Source organism: Larus michahellis, chromosome 6 (assembly GCF_964199755.1).
Source record: "Larus michahellis chromosome 6, bLarMic1.1, whole genome shotgun sequence".
Taxonomy (NCBI): domain Eukaryota; kingdom Metazoa; phylum Chordata; class Aves; order Charadriiformes; family Laridae; genus Larus; species Larus michahellis.
The window spans coordinates 11,588,138-11,606,462 of NC_133901.1; the positions used below are offsets into that span (position 1 = coordinate 11,588,138).

Consider the following 18,325-nt stretch of genomic DNA (forward strand, 5'->3'; position numbering starts at 1 on the left):
GGCGTGTGCGGTGCGTGAGTGTGGTGTAAGTACTTAGTGGTGTTGTGTGGGGGGTGTTGTGTGAGGTGCGTGTATTGTTGGGTGAGGCGTGTGTGTGTGTGTGTAGGGCAGGGTGCGTGTGGTGAGGGGTGTGTATTTTTTGCGGGGTGTTGCGTGTGGGGTGTTGTTTTGTGTGAGGTGTGTTGTGGGTAGGTGCGTGTGTTGTGCGTGTGTTTGTGTGTGTGTGTGTGGTGTGAGGCGTTGTTGTGGGCGTGGGGGTGTGTGTGAGTGCGGGAGGGCGGTGTGGGCGGTGGGTGTGGAGAGGGCTGTTGTGGGGCAGAGGGGTGCCTACGGCCATACCACCCTGAGAACGCCCGATCTCGTCTGATCTCGGAAGCTAAGCAGGGTCGGGCCCGGTTAGTACTTGGATGGGCGAGGGCCTGGGAATACCGGGTGCTGTAGGCTTTTGCCGGCGGGCGGAGGGGTGCTGCGCGTTTTGCTGTTGCGTCCGGCAGGGGGGCAGGTGCGGGTGTGGTTGCGGCAGGCGGGTGGGCGTGTGGGGCTGCGGGGCGCGTGGGAGGCTTGTGGAGGTTTTTTGGGCTGTTGTAGGCTTTTGCCGGCAGGCGGGGGGGTGTTGAGTGTTTTGGTGTTGCGAGTGGGGTGTTGCGGCAGGCGGGTGGGTGTGTGGGGCTGGAGGGCGCGGGGCGTGTGGGAGCGGTGTGTAAGTATTTTGGGGGGCTGTGTTGGGGCAGGTGCGGGTGTAGTTGCGGCAAGCGGGCGGGTGTGTGGGGCTGCGGGCCGTGTGGCAGGGGTGTGGAGGTTTTCTGGAGTGTTGCGCGTGGCATGTTGGGTGCTGTAGGCTTTTGGCGGCGGGCGGAGGGGTGTTGAGCGTTTTGGTGTTGCGGGTGGGGGGTTGTGTCGGGGGGGCAGGTGCGTGTGTGGTTGCGGCAGGCGGGTGGGTGTGTGGGGCTGCAGGGCACGTGGGAGGCTTGTGGAGGTTTTTTGGGTTGTTGGGTGCTGTAGGCTTTTGCCGGCAGGCGGGGGGGCGTTGAGTGTTTTGGTGTTGCGAGTGGGGTGTTGCGGCAGGCGGGTGGGTGTGCGGGGCTGCGGGGCGTGTAGCAGGGGTGTGGAGGTCTTTTGGGGTGTTGGGTGCTGTATGATTTTGGCGTCGGGCGGAGCGTCTGGCGAGCGTTGTGGTGTTGCGAGTGGGGTATTGTGGCAGGCGTCGGGGCAGGTGCGTGTGTTGTTGCGGGAGGAGGGAGGGTGTGTGGGGCTGTAGGGCGTGTGCGGTGCGTGAGTGTGGTGTAAGTACTTAGTGGTGTTGTGTGTGGCGTGTTGTGTTGTGTGAGGTGCGTGTGTTGTTGGGTGAGGCGTGTGTGTGTGTGTGTGTAGGGCAGGGTGCGTGTGGTGAGGGGTGTGTATTTTTTGCGGGGTGTTGCGTGTGGGGTGTTGTTTTGTGTGAGGTGTGTTGTGGGTAGGTGCGTGTGTTGTGCGTGTGTTTGTGTGTGTGTGTGTGGTGTGAGGCGTTGTTGTGGGCGTGGGGGTGTGTGTGAGTGCGGGAGGGCGGTGTGGGCGGTGGGTGTGGAGAGGGCTGTTGTGGGGCAGAGGGGTGCCTACGGCCATACCACCCTGAGAACGCCCGATCTCGTCTGATCTCGGAAGCTAAGCAGGGTTGCGCCCGGTTAGTACTTGGATGGGAGACCGCCTGGGAATACCGGGTGCTGTAGGCTTTTGCCGGCGGGCGGAGGGGTGCTGCGCGTTTTGCTGTTGCGTCCGGCAGGGGGGCAGGTGCGGGTGTGGTTGCGGCAGGCGGGTGGGCGTGTGGGGCTGCGGGGCGCGTGGGAGGCTTGTGGAGGTTTTTTGGGCTGTTGTAGGCTTTTGCCGGCAGGCGGGGGGGTGTTGAGTGTTTTGGTGTTGCGAGTGGGGTGTTGCGGCAGGCGGGTGGGTGTGTGGGGCTGGAGGGCGCGGGGCGTGTGGGAGTGGTGTGTAAGTATTTTGGGGGGCTGTGTTGGGGCAGGTGCGGGTGTAGTTGCGGCAGGCGGGCGGGTGTGTGGGGCTGCGGGCCGTGTGGCAGGGGTGTGGAGGTTTTCTGGAGTGTTGCGCGTGGCATGTTGGGTGCTGTAGGCTTTTGGCGGCGGGTGGAGGGGTGTTGAGCGTTTTGGTGTTGCGGGTGGGGGGTTGTGTCGGGGGGGCAGGTGCGTGTGTGGTTGCGGCAGGCGGGTGGGTGTGTGGGGCTGCAGGGCACGTGGGAGGCTTGTGGAGGTTTTTTGGGTTGTTGTAGGCTTTTGCCGGCAGGCGGGGGGGTGTTGAGTGTTTTGGTGTTGCGAGTGGGGTGTTGCGGCAGGCGGGTGGGTGTGTGGGGCTGGAGGGCGCGGGGCGTGTGGGAGTGGTGTGTAAGTATTTTGGGGGGCTGTGTTGGGGCAGGTGCGGGTGTAGTTGCGGCAGGCGGGCGGGTGTGTGGGGCTGCGGGCCGTGTGGCAGGGGTGTGGAGGTCTTTTGGGGTGTTGGGTGCTGTATGATTTTGGCGTCGGGCGGAGCGTCTGGCGAGCGTTGTGCTGTTGCGAGTGGGGTATTGTGGCAGGCGTCGGGGCAGGTGCGTGTGTTGTTGCGGGAGGAGGGAGGGTGTGTGGGGCTGTAGGTCGTGTGCGGTGCATGTGCGTGGTGTAAGTACTTAGTGGTGTTGTGTGTGGGGTGTTGTGTTGTGTGAGGTGCGTGTGTTGTTGGGTGAGGCGTGTGTGTGTGTGTGTGTAGGGCAGGGTGCGTGTGGTGAGGGGTGTGTATTTTTTGCGGGGTGTTGCGTGTGGGGTGTTGTTTTGTGTGAGGTGTGTTGTGGGTAGGTGCGTGTGTTGTGCGTGTGTTTGTGTGTGTGTGTGTGGTGTGAGGCGTTGTTGTGGGCGTGGGGGTGTGTGTGAGTGCGGGAGGGCGGTGTGGGCGGTGGGTGTGGAGAGGGCTGTTGTGGGGCAGAGGGGTGCCTACGGCCATACCACCCTGAGAACGCCCGATCTCGTCTGATCTCGGAAGCTAAGCAGGGTCGGGCCCGGTTAGTACTTGGATGGGAGACCGCCCGGGAATACCGGGTGCTGTAGGCTTTTGCCGGCAGGCGGGGGGGCGTTGAGTGTTTTGGTGTTGCGAGTGGGGTGTTGCGGCAGGCGGGTGGGTGTGCGGGGCTGCGGGGCGTGTAGCAGGGGTGTGGAGGTCTTTTGGGGTGTTGGGTGCTGTATGATTTTGGCGTCGGGCGGAACGTCTGGCGAGCGTTGTGGTGTTGCGAGTGGGGTATTGTGGCAGGCGTCGGGGCAGGTGCGTGTGTTGTTGCGGGAGGAGGGAGGGTGTGTGGGGCTGTAGGGCGTGTGCGGTGCGTGAGTGTGGTGTAAGTACTTAGTGGTGTTGTGTGGGGGGTGTTGTGTGAGGTGCGTGTATTGTTGGGTGAGGCGTGTGTGTGTGTGTGTAGGGCAGGGTGCGTGTGGTGAGGGGTGTGTATTTTTTGCGGGGTGTTGCGTGTGGGGTGTTGTTTTGTGTGAGGTGTGTTGTGGGTAGGTGCGTGTGTTGTGCGTGTGTTTGTGTGTGTGTGTGTGGTGTGAGGCGTTGTTGTGGGCGTGGGGGTGTGTGTGAGTGCGGGAGGGCGGTGTGGGCGGTGGGTGTGGAGAGGGCTGTTGTGGGGCAGAGGGGTGCCTACGGCCATACCACCCTGAGAACGCCCAATCCCGTCTGATCTCGGAAGCTAAGCAGGGTCGGGCCCGGTTAGTACTTGGATGGGTAGACCGCCTGGGAATACCGGGTGCTGTAGGCTTTTGCCGGCGGGCGGAGAGGTGCTGCGCGTTTTGCTGTTGCGTCCGGCAGGGGGGCAGGTGCGGGTGTGGTTGCGGCAGGCGGGTGGGCGTGTGGGGCTGCGGGGCGCGTGGGAGGCTTGTGGAGGTTTTTTGGGTTGTTGGGTGCTGTAGGCTTTTGCCGGCAGGCGGGGGGGCGTTGAGTGTTTTGGTGTTGCGAGTGGGGTGTTGCGGCAGGCGGGTGGGTGTGCGGGGCTGCGGGGCGTGTAGCAGGGGTGTGGAGGTCTTTTGGGGTGTTGGGTGCTGTATGATTTTGGCGTCGGGCGGAGCGTCTGGCGAGCGTTGTGGTGTTGCGAGTGGGGTATTGTGGCAGGCGTCGGGGCAGGTGCGTGTGTTGTTGCGGGAGGAGGGAGGGTGTGTGGGGCTGTAGGGCGTGTGCGGTGCGTGAGTTTGGTGTAAGTACTTAGTGGTGTTGTGTGTGGCGTGTTGTGTTGTGTGAGGTGCGTGTGTTGTTGGGTGAGGCGTGTGTGTGTGTGTGTGTAGGGCAGGGTGCGTGTGGTGAGGGGTGTGTATTTTTTGCGGGGTGTTGTGTGTGGGGTGTTGTTTTGTGTGAGGTGTGTTGTGGGTAGGTGCGTGTGTTGTGCGTGTGTTTGTGTGTGTGTGTGTGGTGTGAGGCGTTGTTGTGGGCGTGGGGGTGTGTGTGAGTGCGGGAGGGCGGTGTGGGCGGTGGGTGTGGAGAGGGCTGTTGTGGGGCAGAGGGGTGCCTACGGCCATACCACCCTGAGAACGCCCGATCTCGTCTGATCTCGGAAGCTAAGCAGGGTTGCGCCCGGTTAGTACTTGGATGGGAGACCGCCTGGGAATACCGGGTGCTGTAGGCTTTTGCCGGCGGGCGGAGGGGTGCTGCGCGTTTTGCTGTTGCGTCCGGCAGGGGGGCAGGTGCGGGTGTGGTTGCGGCAGGCGGGTGGGCGTGTGGGGCTGCGGGGCGCGTGGGAGGCTTGTGGAGGTTTTTTGGGCTGTTGTAGGCTTTTGCCGGCAGGCGGGGGGGTGTTGAGTGTTTTGGTGTTGCGAGTGGGGTGTTGCGGCAGGCGGGTGGGTGTGTGGGGCTGGAGGGCGCGGGGCGTGTGGGAGTGGTGTGTAAGTATTTTGGGGGGCTGTGTTGGGGCAGGTGCGGGTGTAGTTGCGGCAGGCGGGCGGGTGTGTGGGGCTGCGGGCCGTGTGGCAGGGGTGTGGAGGTCTTTTGGGGTGTTGGGTGCTGTATGATTTTGGCGTCGGGCGGAGCGTCTGGCGAGCGTTGTGCTGTTGCGAGTGGGGTATTGTGGCAGGCGTCGGGGCAGGTGCGTGTGTTGTTGCGGGAGGAGGGAGGGTGTGTGGGGCTGTAGGTCGTGTGCGGTGCATGTGCGTGGTGTAAGTACTTAGTGGTGTTGTGTGTGGGGTGTTGTGTTGTGTGAGGTGCGTGTGTTGTTGGGTGAGGCGTGTGTGTGTGTGTGTGTAGGGCAGGGTGCGTGTGGTGAGGGGTGTGTATTTTTTGCGGGGTGTTGCGTGTGGGGTGTTGTTTTGTGTGAGGTGTGTTGTGGGTAGGTGCGTGTGTTGTGCGTGTGTTTGTGTGTGTGTGTGTGGTGTGAGGCGTTGTTGTGGGCGTGGGGGTGTGTGTGAGTGCGGGAGGGCGGTGTGGGCGGTGGGTGTGGAGAGGGCTGTTGTGGGGCAGAGGGGTGCCTACGGCCATACCACCCTGAGAACGCCCGATCTCGTCTGATCTCGGAAGCTAAGCAGGGTCGGGCCCGGTTAGTACTTGGATGGGAGACCGCCCGGGAATACCGGGTGCTGTAGGCTTTTGCCGGCAGGCGGGGGGGCGTTGAGTGTTTTGGTGTTGCGAGTGGGGTGTTGCGGCAGGCGGGTGGGTGTGCGGGGCTGCGGGGCGTGTAGCAGGGGTGTGGAGGTCTTTTGGGGTGTTGGGTGCTGTATGATTTTGGCGTCGGGCGGAACGTCTGGTGAGCGTTGTGGTGTTGCGAGTGGGGTATTGTGGCAGGCGTCGGGGCAGGTGCGTGTGTTGTTGCGGGAGGAGGGAGGGTGTGTGGGGCTGTAGGGCGTGTGCGGTGCGTGAGTGTGGTGTAAGTACTTAGTGGTGTTGTGTGGGGGGTGTTGTGTGAGGTGCGTGTATTGTTGGGTGAGGCGTGTGTGTGTGTGTGTAGGGCAGGGTGCGTGTGGTGAGGGGTGTGTATTTTTTGCGGGGTGTTGCGTGTGGGGTGTTGTTTTGTGTGAGGTGTGTTGTGGGTAGGTGCGTGTGTTGTGCGTGTGTTTGTGTGTGTGTGTGTGGTGTGAGGCGTTGTTGTGGGCGTGGGGGTGTGTGTGAGTGCGGGAGGGCGGTGTGGGCGGTGGGTGTGGAGAGGGCTGTTGTGGGGCAGAGGGGTGCCTACGGCCATACCACCCTGAGAACGCCCGATCTCGTCTGATCTCGGAAGCTAAGCAGGGTCGGGCCCGGTTAGTACTTGGATGGGCGAGGGCCTGGGAATACCGGGTGCTGTAGGCTTTTGCCGGCGGGCGGAGGGGTGCTGCGCGTTTTGCTGTTGCGTCCGGCAGGGGGGCAGGTGCGGGTGTGGTTGCGGCAGGCGGGTGGGCGTGTGGGGCTGCGGGGCGCGTGGGAGGCTTGTGGAGGTTTTTTGGGCTGTTGTAGGCTTTTGCCGGCAGGCGGGGGGGTGTTGAGTGTTTTGGTGTTGCGAGTGGGGTGTTGCGGCAGGCGGGTGGGTGTGTGGGGCTGGAGGGCGCGGGGCGTGTGGGAGCGGTGTGTAAGTATTTTGGGGGGCTGTGTTGGGGCAGGTGCGGGTGTAGTTGCGGCAAGCGGGCGGGTGTGTGGGGCTGCGGGCCGTGTGGCAGGGGTGTGGAGGTTTTCTGGAGTGTTGCGCGTGGCATGTTGGGTGCTGTAGGCTTTTGGCGGCGGGCGGAGGGGTGTTGAGCGTTTTGGTGTTGCGGGTGGGGGGTTGTGTCGGGGGGGCAGGTGCGTGTGTGGTTGCGGCAGGCGGGTGGGTGTGTGGGGCTGCAGGGCACGTGGGAGGCTTGTGGAGGTTTTTTGGGTTGTTGGGTGCTGTAGGCTTTTGCCGGCAGGCGGGGGGGCGTTGAGTGTTTTGGTGTTGCGAGTGGGGTGTTGCGGCAGGCGGGTGGGTGTGCGGGGCTGCGGGGCGTGTAGCAGGGGTGTGGAGGTCTTTTGGGGTGTTGGGTGCTGTATGATTTTGGCGTCGGGCGGAGCGTCTGGCGAGCGTTGTGGTGTTGCGAGTGGGGTATTGTGGCAGGCGTCGGGGCAGGTGCGTGTGTTGTTGCGGGAGGAGGGAGGGTGTGTGGGGCTGTAGGGCGTGTGCGGTGCGTGAGTGTGGTGTAAGTACTTAGTGGTGTTGTGTGTGGCGTGTTGTGTTGTGTGAGGTGCGTGTGTTGTTGGGTGAGGCGTGTGTGTGTGTGTGTGTAGGGCAGGGTGCGTGTGGTGAGGGGTGTGTATTTTTTGCGGGGTGTTGTGTGTGGGGTGTTGTTTTGTGTGAGGTGTGTTGTGGGTAGGTGCGTGTGTTGTGCGTGTGTTTGTGTGTGTGTGTGTGGTGTGAGGCGTTGTTGTGGGCGTGGGGGTGTGTGTGAGTGCGGGAGGGCGGTGTGGGCGGTGGGTGTGGAGAGGGCTGTTGTGGGGCAGAGGGGTGCCTACGGCCATACCACCCTGAGAACGCCCGATCTCGTCTGATCTCGGAAGCTAAGCAGGGTTGCGCCCGGTTAGTACTTGGATGGGAGACCGCCTGGGAATACCGGGTGCTGTAGGCTTTTGCCGGCGGGCGGAGGGGTGCTGCGCGTTTTGCTGTTGCGTCCGGCAGGGGGGCAGGTGCGGGTGTGGTTGCGGCAGGCGGGTGGGCGTGTGGGGCTGCGGGGCGCGTGGGAGGCTTGTGGAGGTTTTTTGGGCTGTTGTAGGCTTTTGCCGGCAGGCGGGGGGGTGTTGAGTGTTTTGGTGTTGCGAGTGGGGTGTTGCGGCAGGCGGGTGGGTGTGTGGGGCTGGAGGGCGCGGGGCGTGTGGGAGTGGTGTGTAAGTATTTTGGGGGGGCTGTGTTGGGGCAGGTGCGGGTGTAGTTGCGGCAGGCGGGCGGGTGTGTGGGGCTGCGGGCCGTGTGGCAGGGGTGTGGAGGTCTTTTGGGGTGTTGGGTGCTGTATGATTTTGGCGTCGGGCGGAGCGTCTGGCGAGCGTTGTGCTGTTGCGAGTGGGGTATTGTGGCAGGCGTCGGGGCAGGTGCGTGTGTTGTTGCGGGAGGAGGGAGGGTGTGTGGGGCTGTAGGTCGTGTGCGGTGCATGTGCGTGGTGTAAGTACTTAGTGGTGTTGTGTGTGGGGTGTTGTGTTGTGTGAGGTGCGTGTGTTGTTGGGTGAGGCGTGTGTGTGTGTGTGTGTAGGGCAGGGTGCGTGTGGTGAGGGGTGTGTATTTTTTGCGGGGTGTTGCGTGTGGGGTGTTGTTTTGTGTGAGGTGTGTTGTGGGTAGGTGCGTGTGTTGTGCGTGTGTTTGTGTGTGTGTGTGTGGTGTGAGGCGTTGTTGTGGGCGTGGGGGTGTGTGTGAGTGCGGGAGGGCGGTGTGGGCGGTGGGTGTGGAGAGGGCTGTTGTGGGGCAGAGGGGTGCCTACGGCCATACCACCCTGAGAACGCCCGATCTCGTCTGATCTCGGAAGCTAAGCAGGGTCGGGCCCGGTTAGTACTTGGATGGGAGACCGCCCGGGAATACCGGGTGCTGTAGGCTTTTGCCGGCAGGCGGGGGGGCGTTGAGTGTTTTGGTGTTGCGAGTGGGGTGTTGCGGCAGGCGGGTGGGTGTGCGGGGCTGCGGGGCGTGTAGCAGGGGTGTGGAGGTCTTTTGGGGTGTTGGGTGCTGTATGATTTTGGCGTCGGGCGGAACGTCTGGCGAGCGTTGTGGTGTTGCGAGTGGGGTATTGTGGCAGGCGTCGGGGCAGGTGCGTGTGTTGTTGCGGGAGGAGGGAGGGTGTGTGGGGCTGTAGGGCGTGTGCGGTGCGTGAGTGTGGTGTAAGTACTTAGTGGTGTTGTGTGGGGGGTGTTGTGTGAGGTGCGTGTATTGTTGGGTGAGGCGTGTGTGTGTGTGTGTAGGGCAGGGTGCGTGTGGTGAGGGGTGTGTATTTTTTGCGGGGTGTTGCGTGTGGGGTGTTGTTTTGTGTGAGGTGTGTTGTGGGTAGGTGCGTGTGTTGTGCGTGTGTTTGTGTGTGTGTGTGTGGTGTGAGGCGTTGTTGTGGGCGTGGGGGTGTGTGTGAGTGCGGGAGGGCGGTGTGGGCGGTGGGTGTGGAGAGGGCTGTTGTGGGGCAGAGGGGTGCCTACGGCCATACCACCCTGAGAATGCCCGATCTCGTCTGATCTCGGAAGCTAAGCAGGGACGGGCCCGGTTAGTACTTGGATGGGAGACCGCCTGGGAATACCGGGTGCTGTAGGCTTTTGCCGGCGGGCGGAGGGGTGCTGCGCGTTTTGCTGTTGCGTCCGGCAGGGGGGCAGGTGCGGGTGTGGTTGCGGCAGGCGGGTGGGCGTGTGGGGCTGCGGGGCGCGTGGGAGGCTTGTGGAGGTTTTTTGGGCTGTTGTAGGCTTTTGCCGGCAGGCGGGGGGGTGTTGAGTGTTTTGGTGTTGCGAGTGGGGTGTTGCGGCAGGCGGGTGGGTGTGTGGGGCTGGAGGGCGCGGGGCGTGTGGGAGCGGTGTGTAAGTATTTTGGGGGGCTGTGTTGGGGCAGGTGCGGGTGTAGTTGCGGCAAGCGGGCGGGTGTGTGGGGCTGCGGGCCGTGTGGCAGGGGTGTGGAGGTTTTCTGGAGTGTTGCGCGTGGCATGTTGGGTGCTGTAGGCTTTTGGCGGCGGGCGGAGGGGTGTTGAGCGTTTTGGTGTTGCGGGTGGGGGGTTGTGTCGGGGGGGCAGGTGCGTGTGTGGTTGCGGCAGGCGGGTGGGTGTGTGGGGCTGCAGGGCACGTGGGAGGCTTGTGGAGGTTTTTTGGGTTGTTGGGTGCTGTAGGCTTTTGCCGGCAGGCGGGGGGGCGTTGAGTGTTTTGGTGTTGCGAGTGGGGTGTTGCGGCAGGCGGGTGGGTGTGCGGGGCTGCGGGGCGTGTAGCAGGGGTGTGGAGGTCTTTTGGGGTGTTGGGTGCTGTATGATTTTGGCGTCGGGCGGAGCGTCTGGCGAGCGTTGTGGTGTTGCGAGTGGGGTATTGTGGCAGGCGTCGGGGCAGGTGCGCGTGTTGTTGCGGGAGGAGGGAGGGTGTGTGGGGCTGTAGGGCGTGTGCGGTGCGTGAGTGTGGTGTAAGTACTTAGTGGTGTTGTGTGTGGGGTGTTGTGTTGTGTGAGGTGCGTGTGTTGTTGGGTGAGGCGTGTGTGTGTGTGTGTGTGTGTAGGGCAGGGTGCGTGTGGTGAGGGGTGTGTATTTTTTGCGGGGTGTTGCGTGTGGGGTGTTGTTTTGTGTGAGGTGTGTTGTGGGTAGGTGCGTGTGTTGTGCGTGTGTTTGTGTGTGTGTGTGTGGTGTGAGGCGTTGTTGTGGGCGTGGGGGTGTGTGTGAGTGCGGGAGGGCGGTGTGGGCGGTGGGTGTGGAGAGGGCTGTTGTGGGGCAGAGGGGTGCCTACGGCCATACCACCCTGAGAACGCCCGATCTTGTCTGATCTCGGAAGCTAAGCAGGGTCGGGCCCGGTTAGTACTTGGATGGGAGAGCGCCTGGGAATAGCGGGTGCTGTAGGCTTTTGCCGGCAGGCGGAGGGGTGCTGCGCGTTTTGCTGTTGCGTCCGGCAGGGGGGCAGGTGCGTGTGTGGTTGCGGCAGGTGGGTGGGTGTGTGGGGCTGCAGGGCACGTGGGAGGCTTGTGGAGGTTTTTTGGGTTGTTGGGTGCTGTAGGCTTTTGCCGGCAGGCGGGGGGGCGTTGAGTGTTTTGGTGTTGCGAGTGGGGTGTTGCGGCAGGCGGGTGGGTGTGCGGGGCTGCGGGGCGTGTAGCAGGGGTGTGGAGGTCTTTTGGGGTGTTGGGTGCTGTATGATTTTGGCGTCGGGCGGAGCGTCTGGCGAGCGTTGTGGTGTTGCGAGTGGGGTATTGTGGCAGGCGTCGGGGCAGGTGCGTGTGTTGTTGCGGGAGGAGGGAGGGTGTGTGGGGCTGTAGGGCGTGTGCGGTGCGTGAGTGTGGTGTAAGTACTTAGTGGTGTTGTGTGTGGGGTGTTGTGTTGTGTGAGGTGCGTGTGTTGTTGGGTGAGGCGTGTGTGTGTGTGTGTGTAGGGCAGGGTGCGTGTGGTGAGGGGTGTGTATTTTTTGCGGGGTGTTGCGTGTGGGGTGTTGTTTTGTGTGAGGTGTGTTGTGGGTAGGTGCGTGTGTTGTGCGTGTGTTTGTGTGTGTGTGTGTGGTGTGAGGCGTTGTTGTGGGCGTGGGGGTGTGTGTGAGTGCGGGAGGGCGGTGTGGGCGGTGGGTGTGGAGAGGGCTGTTGTGGGGCAGAGGGGTGCCTACGGCCATACCACCCTGAGAACGCCCGATCCCGTCTGATCTCGGAAGCTAAGCAGGGTCGGGCCCGGTTAGTACTTGGATGGGAGAGCGCCTGGGAATAGCGGGTGCTGTAGGCTTTTGCCGGCGGGCGGAGGGGTGCTGCGCGTTTTGCTGTTGCGTCCGTCAGGGGGGCAGGTGCGGGTGTGGTTGCGGCAGGCGGGTGGGCGTGTGGGGCTGCGGGGCGCGTGGGAGGCTTGTGGAGGTTTTTTGGGCTGTTGTAGGCTTTTGCCGGCAGGCGGGGGGGTGTTGAGTGTTTTGGTGTTGCAAGTGGGGTGTTGCGGCAGGCGGGTGGGTGTGTGGGGCTGGAGGGCGCGGGGCGTGTGGGAGCGGTGTGTAAGTATTTTGGGGGGCTGTGTTGGGGCAGGTGCGGGTGTGGTTGCGGCAGGCGGGCGGGTGTGTGGGGCTGCGGGCCGTGTGGCAGGGGTGTGGAGGTTTTCTGGAGTGTTGCGCGTGGCATGTTGGGTGCTGTAGGCTTTTGGCGGCGGGCGGAGGGGTGTTGAGCGTTTTGGTGTTGCGGGTGGGGGGTTGTGTCGGGGGGGCAGGTGCGTGTGTGGTTGCGGCAGGCGGGTGGGTGTGTGGGGCTGCAGGGCACGTGGGAGGCTTGTGGAGGTTTTTTGGGTTGTTGGGTGCTGTAGGCTTTTGCCGGCAGGCGGGGGGGCGTTGAGTGTTTTGGTGTTGCGAGTGGGGTGTTGCGGCAGGCGGGTGGGTGTGCGGGGCTGCGGGGCGTGTAGCAGGGGTGTGGAGGTCTTTTGGGGTGTTGGGTGCTGTATGATTTTGGCGTCGGGCGGAGCGTCTGGCGAGCGTTGTGGTGTTGCGAGTGGGGTATTGTGGCAGGCGTCGGGGCAGGTGCGCGTGTTGTTGCGGGAGGAGGGAGGGTGTGTGGGGCTGTAGGGCGTGTGCGGTGCGTGAGTGTGGTGTAAGTACTTAGTGGTGTTGTGTGTGGGGTGTTGTGTTGTGTGAGGTGCGTGTGTTGTTGGGTGAGGCGTGTGTGTGTGTGTGTGTGTGTAGGGCAGGGTGCGTGTGGTGAGGGGTGTGTATTTTTTGCGGGGTGTTGCGTGTGGGGTGTTGTTTTGTGTGAGGTGTGTTGTGGGTAGGTGCGTGTGTTGTGCGTGTGTTTGTGTGTGTGTGTGTGGTGTGAGGCGTTGTTGTGGGCGTGGGGGTGTGTGTGAGTGCGGGAGGGCGGTGTGGGCGGTGGGTGTGGAGAGGGCTGTTGTGGGGCAGAGGGGTGCCTACGGCCATACCACCCTGAGAACGCCCGATCTTGTCTGATCTCGGAAGCTAAGCAGGGTCGGGCCCGGATAGTACTTGGATGGGAGACCGCCTGGGAATACCGGGTGCTGTAGGCTTTTGCCGGCAGGCGGAGGGGTGCTGCGCGTTTTGCTGTTGCGTCCGGCAGGGGGGCAGGTGCGTGTGTGGTTGCGGCAGGTGGGTGGGTGTGTGGGGCTGCAGGGCACGTGGGAGGCTTGTGGAGGTTTTTTGGGTTGTTGGGTGCTGTAGGCTTTTGCCGGCAGGCGGGGGGGCGTTGAGTGTTTTGGTGTTGCGAGTGGGGTGTTGCGGCAGGCGGGTGGGTGTGCGGGGCTGCGGGGCGTGTAGCAGGGGTGTGGAGGTCTTTTGGGGTGTTGGGTGCTGTATGATTTTGGCGTCGGGCGGAGCGTCTGGCGAGCGTTGTGGTGTTGCGAGTGGGGTATTGTGGCAGGCGTCGGGGCAGGTGCGCGTGTTGTTGCGGGAGGAGGGAGGGTGTGTGGGGCTGTAGGGCGTGTGCGGTGCGTGAGTGTGGTGTAAGTACTTAGTGGTGTTGTGTGTGGGGTGTTGTGTTGTGTGAGGTGCGTGTGTTGTTGGGTGAGGCTTGTGTGTGTGTGTGTAGGGCAGGGTGCGTGTGGTGAGGGGTGTGTATTTTTTGCGGGGTGTTGCGTGTGGGGTGTTGTTTTGTGTGAGGTGTGTTGTGGGTAGGTGCGTGTGTTGTGCGTGTGTTTGTGTGTGTGTGTGTGTGGTGTGAGGCGTTGTTGTGGGCGTGGGGGTGTGTGTGAGTGCGGGAGGGCGGTGTGGGCGGTGGGTGTGGAGAGGGCTGTTGTGGGGCAGAGGGGTGCCTACGGCCATACCACCCTGAGAACGCCCGATCTCGTCTGATCTCGGAAGCTAAGCAGGGTCGGGCCCGGTTAGTACTTGGATGGGAGACCGCCCGGGAATACCGGGTGCTGTAGGCTTTTGCCGGCGGGCGGAGGGGTGCTGCGCGTTTTGCTGTTGCGTCCGGCAGGGGGGCAGGTGCGGGTGTGGTTGCGGCAGGCGGGTGGGTGTGTGGGGCTGCGGGGCGCGTGGGAGGCTTGTGGAGGTTTTTTGGGCTGTTGTAGGCTTTTGCCGGCAGGCGGGGGGGTGTTGAGTGTTTTGGTGTTGCGAGTGGGGTGTTGCGGCAGGCGGGCGGGTTTGTGGGGCTGCGGGCCGTGTGGCAGGGGTGTGGAGGTTTTCTGGAGTGTTGCGCGTGGCATGTTGGGCGCTGTAGGCTTTTGGCGGCGGGCAGAGGGGTGTTGAGCGTTTTGGTGTTGCGGGTGGGGGGTTGTGTCGGGGGGGCAGGTGCGCGTGTGGTTGCGGCAGGCGGGTGGGTGTGTGGGGCTGGAGGGCGCGGGGCGTGTGGGAGTGGTGTGTAAGTATTTTGGGGGGCTGTGTTGGGGCAGGTGCGGGTGTAGTTGCGGCAGGCGGGCGGGTGTGTGGGGCTGCGGGCCGTGTGGCAGGGGTGTGGAGGTTTTCTGGAGTGTTGCGCGTGGCATGTTGGGTGCTGTAGGCTTTTGGCGGCGGGCGGAGGGGTGTTGAGCGTTTTGGTGTTGCGGGTGGGGGGTTGTGTCGGGGGGGCAGGTGCGGGTGTGGTTGCGGCAGGCGGGTGGGCGTTTGGGGCTGCGGGGCGCGTGGGAGGCTTGTGGAGGTTTTTTGGGCTGTTGTAGGCTTTTGCCGGCAGGCGGGGGGGTGTTGAGTGTTTTGGTGTTGCGAGTGGGGTGTTGCGGCAGGCGGGTGGGTGTGTGGGGCTGGAGGGCGCGGGGCGTGTGGGAGTGGTGTGTAAGTATTTTGGGGGGCTGTGTTGGGGCAGGTGCGGGTGTAGTTGCGGCAGGCGGGCGGGTGTGTGGGGCTGCGGGCCGTGTGGCAGGGGTGTGGAGGTTTTCTGGAGTGTTGCGCGTGGCATGTTGGGTGCTGTAGGCTTTTGGCGGCGGGCGGAGGGGTGTTGAGCGTTTTGGTGTTGCGGGTGGGGGGTTGTGTCGGGGGGGCAGGTGCGTGTGTGGTTGCGGCAGGCGGGTGGGTGTGTGGGGCTGCAGGGCACGTGGGAGGCTTGTGGAGGTTTTTTGGGTTGTTGGGTGCTGTAGGCTTTTGCCGGCAGGCGGGGGGGCGTTGAGTGTTTTGGTGTTGCGAGTGGGGTGTTGCGGCAGGCGGGTGGGTGTGCGGGGCTGCGGGGCGTGTAGCAGGGGTGTGGAGGTCTTTTGGGGTGTTGGGTGCTGTATGATTTTGGCGTCGGGCGGAGCGTCTGGCGAGCGTTGTGGTGTTGCGAGTGGGGTATTGTGGCAGGCGTCGGGGCAGGTGCGCGTGTTGTTGCGGGAGGAGGGAGGGTGTGTGGGGCTGTAGGGCGTGTGCGGTGCGTGAGTGTGGTGTAAGTACTTAGTGGTGTTGTGTGTGGGGTGTTGTGTTGTGTGAGGTGCGTGTGTTGTTGGGTGAGGCGTGTGTGTGTGTGTGTATGTGTGTAGGGCAGGGTGCGTGTGGTGAGGGGTGTGTATTTTTTGCGGGGTGTTGCGTGTGGGGTGTTGTTTTGTGTGAGGTGTGTTGTGGGTAGGTGCGTGTGTTGTGCGTGTGTTTGTGTGTGTGTGTGTGGTGTGAGGCGTTGTTGTGGGCGTGGGGGTGTGTGTGAGTGCGGGAGGGCGGTGTGGGCGGTGGGTGTGGAGAGGGCTGTTGTGGGGCAGAGGGGTGCCTACGGCCATACCACCCTGAGAACGCCTGATCTTGTCTGATCTCGGAAGCTAAGCAGGGTCGGGCCCGGTTAGTACTTGGATGGGAGAGCGCCTGGGAATACCGGGTGCTGTAGGCTTTTGCCGGCGGGCGGAGGGGTGCTGCGCGTTTTGCTGTTGCGTCCGGCAGGGGGGCAGGTGCGGGTGTGGTTGCGGCTGGCGGGTGGGCGTGTGGGGCTGCGGGGCGCGTGGCAGGCTTGTGGAGGTTTTTTGGGCTGTTGTAGGCTTTTGCCGGCAGGCGGGGGGGTGTTGAGTGTTTTGGTGTTGCGAGTGGGGTGTTGCGACAGGCGGGCGGGTTTGTGGGGCTGCGGGCCGTGTGGCAGGGGTGTGGAGGTTTTCTGGAGTGTTGCGCGTGGCATGTTGGGTGCTGTAGGCTTTTGGCGGCGGGCAGAGGGGTGTTGAGCGTTTTGGTGTTGCGGGTGGGGGGTTGTGTCGGGGGGGCAGGTGCGCGTGTGGTTGCGGCAGGCGGGTGGGTGTGTGGGGCTGCAGGGCACGTGGGAGGCTTGTGGAGGTTTTTTGGGCTGTTGTAGGCTTTTGCCGGCAGGCGGGGGGGTGTTGAGTGTTTTGGTGTTGCGAGTGGGGTGTTGCGGCAGGCGGGTGGGTGTGTGGGGCTGGAGGGCGCGGGGCGTGTGGGAGTGGTGTGTAAGTATTTTGGGGGGCTGTGTTGGGGCAGGTGCGGGTGTAGTTGCGGCAGGCGGGCGGGTGTGTGGGGCTGCGGGCCGTGTGGCAGGGGTGTGGAGGTTTTCTGGAGTGTTGCGCGTGGCATGTTGGGTGCTGTAGGCTTTTGGCGGCGGGCGGAGGGGTGTTGAGCGTTTTGGTGTTGCGGGTGGGGGGTTGTGTCGGGGGGGCAGGTGCGTGTGTGGTTGCGGCAGGCGGGTGGGTGTGTGGGGCTGCAGGGCACGTGGGAGGCTTGTGGAGGTTTTTTGGGTTGTTGGGTGCTGTAGGCTTTTGCCGGCAGGCGGGGGGGCGTTGAGTGTTTTGGTGTTGCGAGTGGGGTGTTGCGGCAGGCGGGTGGGTGTGCGGGGCTGCGGGGCGTGTAGCAGGGGTGTGGAGGTCTTTTGGGGTGTTGGGTGCTGTATGATTTTGGCGTCGGGCGGAGCGTCTGGCGAGCGTTGTGGTGTTGCGAGTGGGGTATTGTGGCAGGCGTCGGGGCAGGTGCGCGTGTTGTTGCGGGAGGAGGGAGGGTGTGTGGGGCTGTAGGGCGTGTGCGGTGCGTGAGTGTGGTGTAAGTACTTAGTGGTGTTGTGCGTGGGGTGTTGTGTTGTGTGAGGTGCGTGTGTTGTTGGGTGAGGCGTGTGTGTGTGTGTGTGTGTGTAGGGCAGGGTGCGTGTGGTGAGGGGTGTGTATTTTTTGCGGGGTGTTGCGTGTGGGGTGTTGTTTTGTGTGAGGTGTGTTGTGGGTAGGTGCGTGTGTTGTGCGTGTGTTTGTGTGTGTGTGTGTGGTGTGAGGCGTTGTTGTGGGCGTGGGGGTGTGTGTGAGTGCGGGAGGGCGGTGTGGGCGGTGGGTGTGGAGAGGGCTGTTGTGGGGCAGAGGGGTGCCTACGGCCATACCACCCTGAGAACGCCCGATCTCGTCTGATCTCGGAAGCTAAGCAGGGTCGGGCCCGGATAGTACTTGGATGGGAGACCGCCTGGGAATACCGGGTGCTGTAGGCTTTTGCCGGCGGGCGGAGGGGTGCTGCGCGTTTTGCTGTTGCGTCCGGCAGGGGGGCAGGTGCGGGTGTGGTTGCGGCTGGCGGGTGGGCGTGTGGGGCTGCGGGGCGCGTGGGAGGCTTGTGGAGGTTTTTTGGGCTGTTGTAGGCTTTTGCCGGCAGGCGGGGGGGTGTTGAGTGTTTTGGTGTTGCGAGTGGGGTGTTGCGGCAGGCGGGCGGGTTTGTGGGGCTGGAGGGCGCGGGGCGTGTGGGAGTGGTGTGTAAGTATTTTGGGGGGCTGTGTTGGGGCAGGTGCGGGTGTAGTTGCGGCAGGCGGGCGGGTGTGTGGGGCTGCGGGCCGTGTGGCAGGGGTGTGGAGGTTTTCTGGAGTGTTGCGCGTGGCATGTTGGGTGCTGTAGGCTTTTGGCGGCGGGCGGAGGGGTGTTGAGCGTTTTGGTGTTGCGGGTGGGGGGTTGTGTCGGGGGGGCAGGTGCGTGTGTGGTTGCGGCAGGCGGGTGGGTGTGTGGGGCTGCAGGGCACGTGGGAGGCTTGTGGAGGTTTTTTGGGTTGTTGGGTGCTGTAGGCTTTTGCCGGCAGGCGGGGGGGCGTTGAGTGTTTTGGTGTTGCGAGTGGGGTGTTGCGGCAGGCGGGTGGGTGTGCGGGGCTGCGGGGCGTGTAGCAGGGGTGTGGAGGTCTTTTGGGGTGTTGGGTGCTGTATGATTTTGGCATCGGGCGGAGCGTCTGGCGAGCGTTGTGGTGTTGCGAGTGGGGTATTGTGGCAGGCGTCGGGGCAGGTGCGCGTGTTGTTGCGGGAGGAGGGAGGGTGTGTGGGGCTGTAGGGCGTGTGCGGTGCGTGAGTGTGGTGTAAGTACTTAGTGGTGTTGTGCGTGGGGTGTTGTGTTGTGTGAGGTGCGTGTGTTGTTGGGTGAGGCGTGTGTGTGTGTGTGTGTGTGTGTAGGGCAGGGTGCGTGTGGTGAGGGGTGTGTATTTTTTGCGGGGTGTTGCGTGTGGGGTGTTGTTTTGTGTGAGGTGTGTTGTGGGTAGGTGCGTGTGTTGTGCGTGTGTTTGTGTGTGTGTGTGTGGTGTGAGGCGTTGTTGTGGGCGTGGGGGTGTGTGTGAGTGCGGGAGGGCGGTGTGGGCGGTGGGTGTGGAGAGGGCTGTTGTGGGGCAGAGGGGTGCCTACGGCCATACCACCCTGAGAACGCCCGATCTCGTCTGATCTCGGAAGCTAAGCAGGGTCGGGCCCGGTTAGTACTTGGATGGGAGACCGCTTGGGAATACCGGGTGCTGTAGGCTTTTGCCGGCGGGCGGAGGGGTGCTGCGCGTTTTGCTGTTGCGTCCGGCAGGGGGGCAGGTGCGGGTGTGGTTGCGGCAGGCGGGTGGGCGTATGGGGCTGCGGGGCGCGTGGGAGGCTTGTGGAGGTTTTTTGGGCTGTTGTAGGCTTTTGCCGGCAGGCGGGGGGGTGTTGAGTGTTTTG

At 63.6% G+C, this 18,325-nt stretch overlaps 17 non-coding genes across 17 annotated transcripts; all 17 read left to right on the forward strand.

Moving 5' to 3' along the window:
* Window positions 1–325: 325 nt before the first annotated feature.
* On the forward strand, window positions 326–444 carry LOC141745838 (5S ribosomal RNA). The gene has a single exon (XR_012588106.1). It is a non-coding gene; the product is annotated as a 5S ribosomal RNA (ribosomal RNA).
* Window positions 445–1,590: 1,146 nt separating this feature from the next.
* On the forward strand, window positions 1,591–1,709 carry LOC141745721 (5S ribosomal RNA). Its single transcript, XR_012587991.1, has one exon. It is a non-coding gene; the product is annotated as a 5S ribosomal RNA (ribosomal RNA).
* A 1,240-nt stretch (window positions 1,710–2,949) lies between these two features.
* On the forward strand, window positions 2,950–3,068 carry LOC141745603 (5S ribosomal RNA). Its single transcript, XR_012587877.1, has one exon. It is a non-coding gene; the product is annotated as a 5S ribosomal RNA (ribosomal RNA).
* Window positions 3,069–3,646: 578 nt separating this feature from the next.
* LOC141745809 (5S ribosomal RNA) lies at window positions 3,647–3,766 on the forward strand. The gene has a single exon (XR_012588078.1). It is a non-coding gene; the product is annotated as a 5S ribosomal RNA (ribosomal RNA).
* A 739-nt stretch (window positions 3,767–4,505) lies between these two features.
* On the forward strand, window positions 4,506–4,624 carry LOC141745722 (5S ribosomal RNA). Its single transcript, XR_012587992.1, has one exon. It is a non-coding gene; the product is annotated as a 5S ribosomal RNA (ribosomal RNA).
* An 833-nt stretch (window positions 4,625–5,457) lies between these two features.
* LOC141745604 (5S ribosomal RNA) lies at window positions 5,458–5,576 on the forward strand. Its single transcript, XR_012587878.1, has one exon. It is a non-coding gene; the product is annotated as a 5S ribosomal RNA (ribosomal RNA).
* A 578-nt stretch (window positions 5,577–6,154) lies between these two features.
* LOC141745839 (5S ribosomal RNA) lies at window positions 6,155–6,273 on the forward strand. The gene has a single exon (XR_012588107.1). It is a non-coding gene; the product is annotated as a 5S ribosomal RNA (ribosomal RNA).
* A 1,146-nt stretch (window positions 6,274–7,419) lies between these two features.
* On the forward strand, window positions 7,420–7,538 carry LOC141745724 (5S ribosomal RNA). The gene has a single exon (XR_012587994.1). It is a non-coding gene; the product is annotated as a 5S ribosomal RNA (ribosomal RNA).
* Window positions 7,539–8,372: 834 nt separating this feature from the next.
* Window positions 8,373–8,491, forward strand: LOC141745605 (5S ribosomal RNA). Its single transcript, XR_012587879.1, has one exon. It is a non-coding gene; the product is annotated as a 5S ribosomal RNA (ribosomal RNA).
* A 578-nt stretch (window positions 8,492–9,069) lies between these two features.
* On the forward strand, window positions 9,070–9,188 carry LOC141745691 (5S ribosomal RNA). The gene has a single exon (XR_012587962.1). It is a non-coding gene; the product is annotated as a 5S ribosomal RNA (ribosomal RNA).
* Window positions 9,189–10,338: 1,150 nt separating this feature from the next.
* On the forward strand, window positions 10,339–10,457 carry LOC141745874 (5S ribosomal RNA). The gene has a single exon (XR_012588141.1). It is a non-coding gene; the product is annotated as a 5S ribosomal RNA (ribosomal RNA).
* A 739-nt stretch (window positions 10,458–11,196) lies between these two features.
* On the forward strand, window positions 11,197–11,315 carry LOC141745785 (5S ribosomal RNA). Its single transcript, XR_012588054.1, has one exon. It is a non-coding gene; the product is annotated as a 5S ribosomal RNA (ribosomal RNA).
* Window positions 11,316–12,465: 1,150 nt separating this feature from the next.
* Window positions 12,466–12,584, forward strand: LOC141745714 (5S ribosomal RNA). The gene has a single exon (XR_012587985.1). It is a non-coding gene; the product is annotated as a 5S ribosomal RNA (ribosomal RNA).
* A 739-nt stretch (window positions 12,585–13,323) lies between these two features.
* On the forward strand, window positions 13,324–13,442 carry LOC141745606 (5S ribosomal RNA). Its single transcript, XR_012587880.1, has one exon. It is a non-coding gene; the product is annotated as a 5S ribosomal RNA (ribosomal RNA).
* Window positions 13,443–15,179: 1,737 nt separating this feature from the next.
* On the forward strand, window positions 15,180–15,298 carry LOC141745856 (5S ribosomal RNA). Its single transcript, XR_012588124.1, has one exon. It is a non-coding gene; the product is annotated as a 5S ribosomal RNA (ribosomal RNA).
* Window positions 15,299–16,754: 1,456 nt separating this feature from the next.
* Window positions 16,755–16,873, forward strand: LOC141745591 (5S ribosomal RNA). Its single transcript, XR_012587865.1, has one exon. It is a non-coding gene; the product is annotated as a 5S ribosomal RNA (ribosomal RNA).
* A 1,152-nt stretch (window positions 16,874–18,025) lies between these two features.
* Window positions 18,026–18,144, forward strand: LOC141745594 (5S ribosomal RNA). Its single transcript, XR_012587868.1, has one exon. It is a non-coding gene; the product is annotated as a 5S ribosomal RNA (ribosomal RNA).
* Window positions 18,145–18,325: the final 181 nt, after the last annotated feature.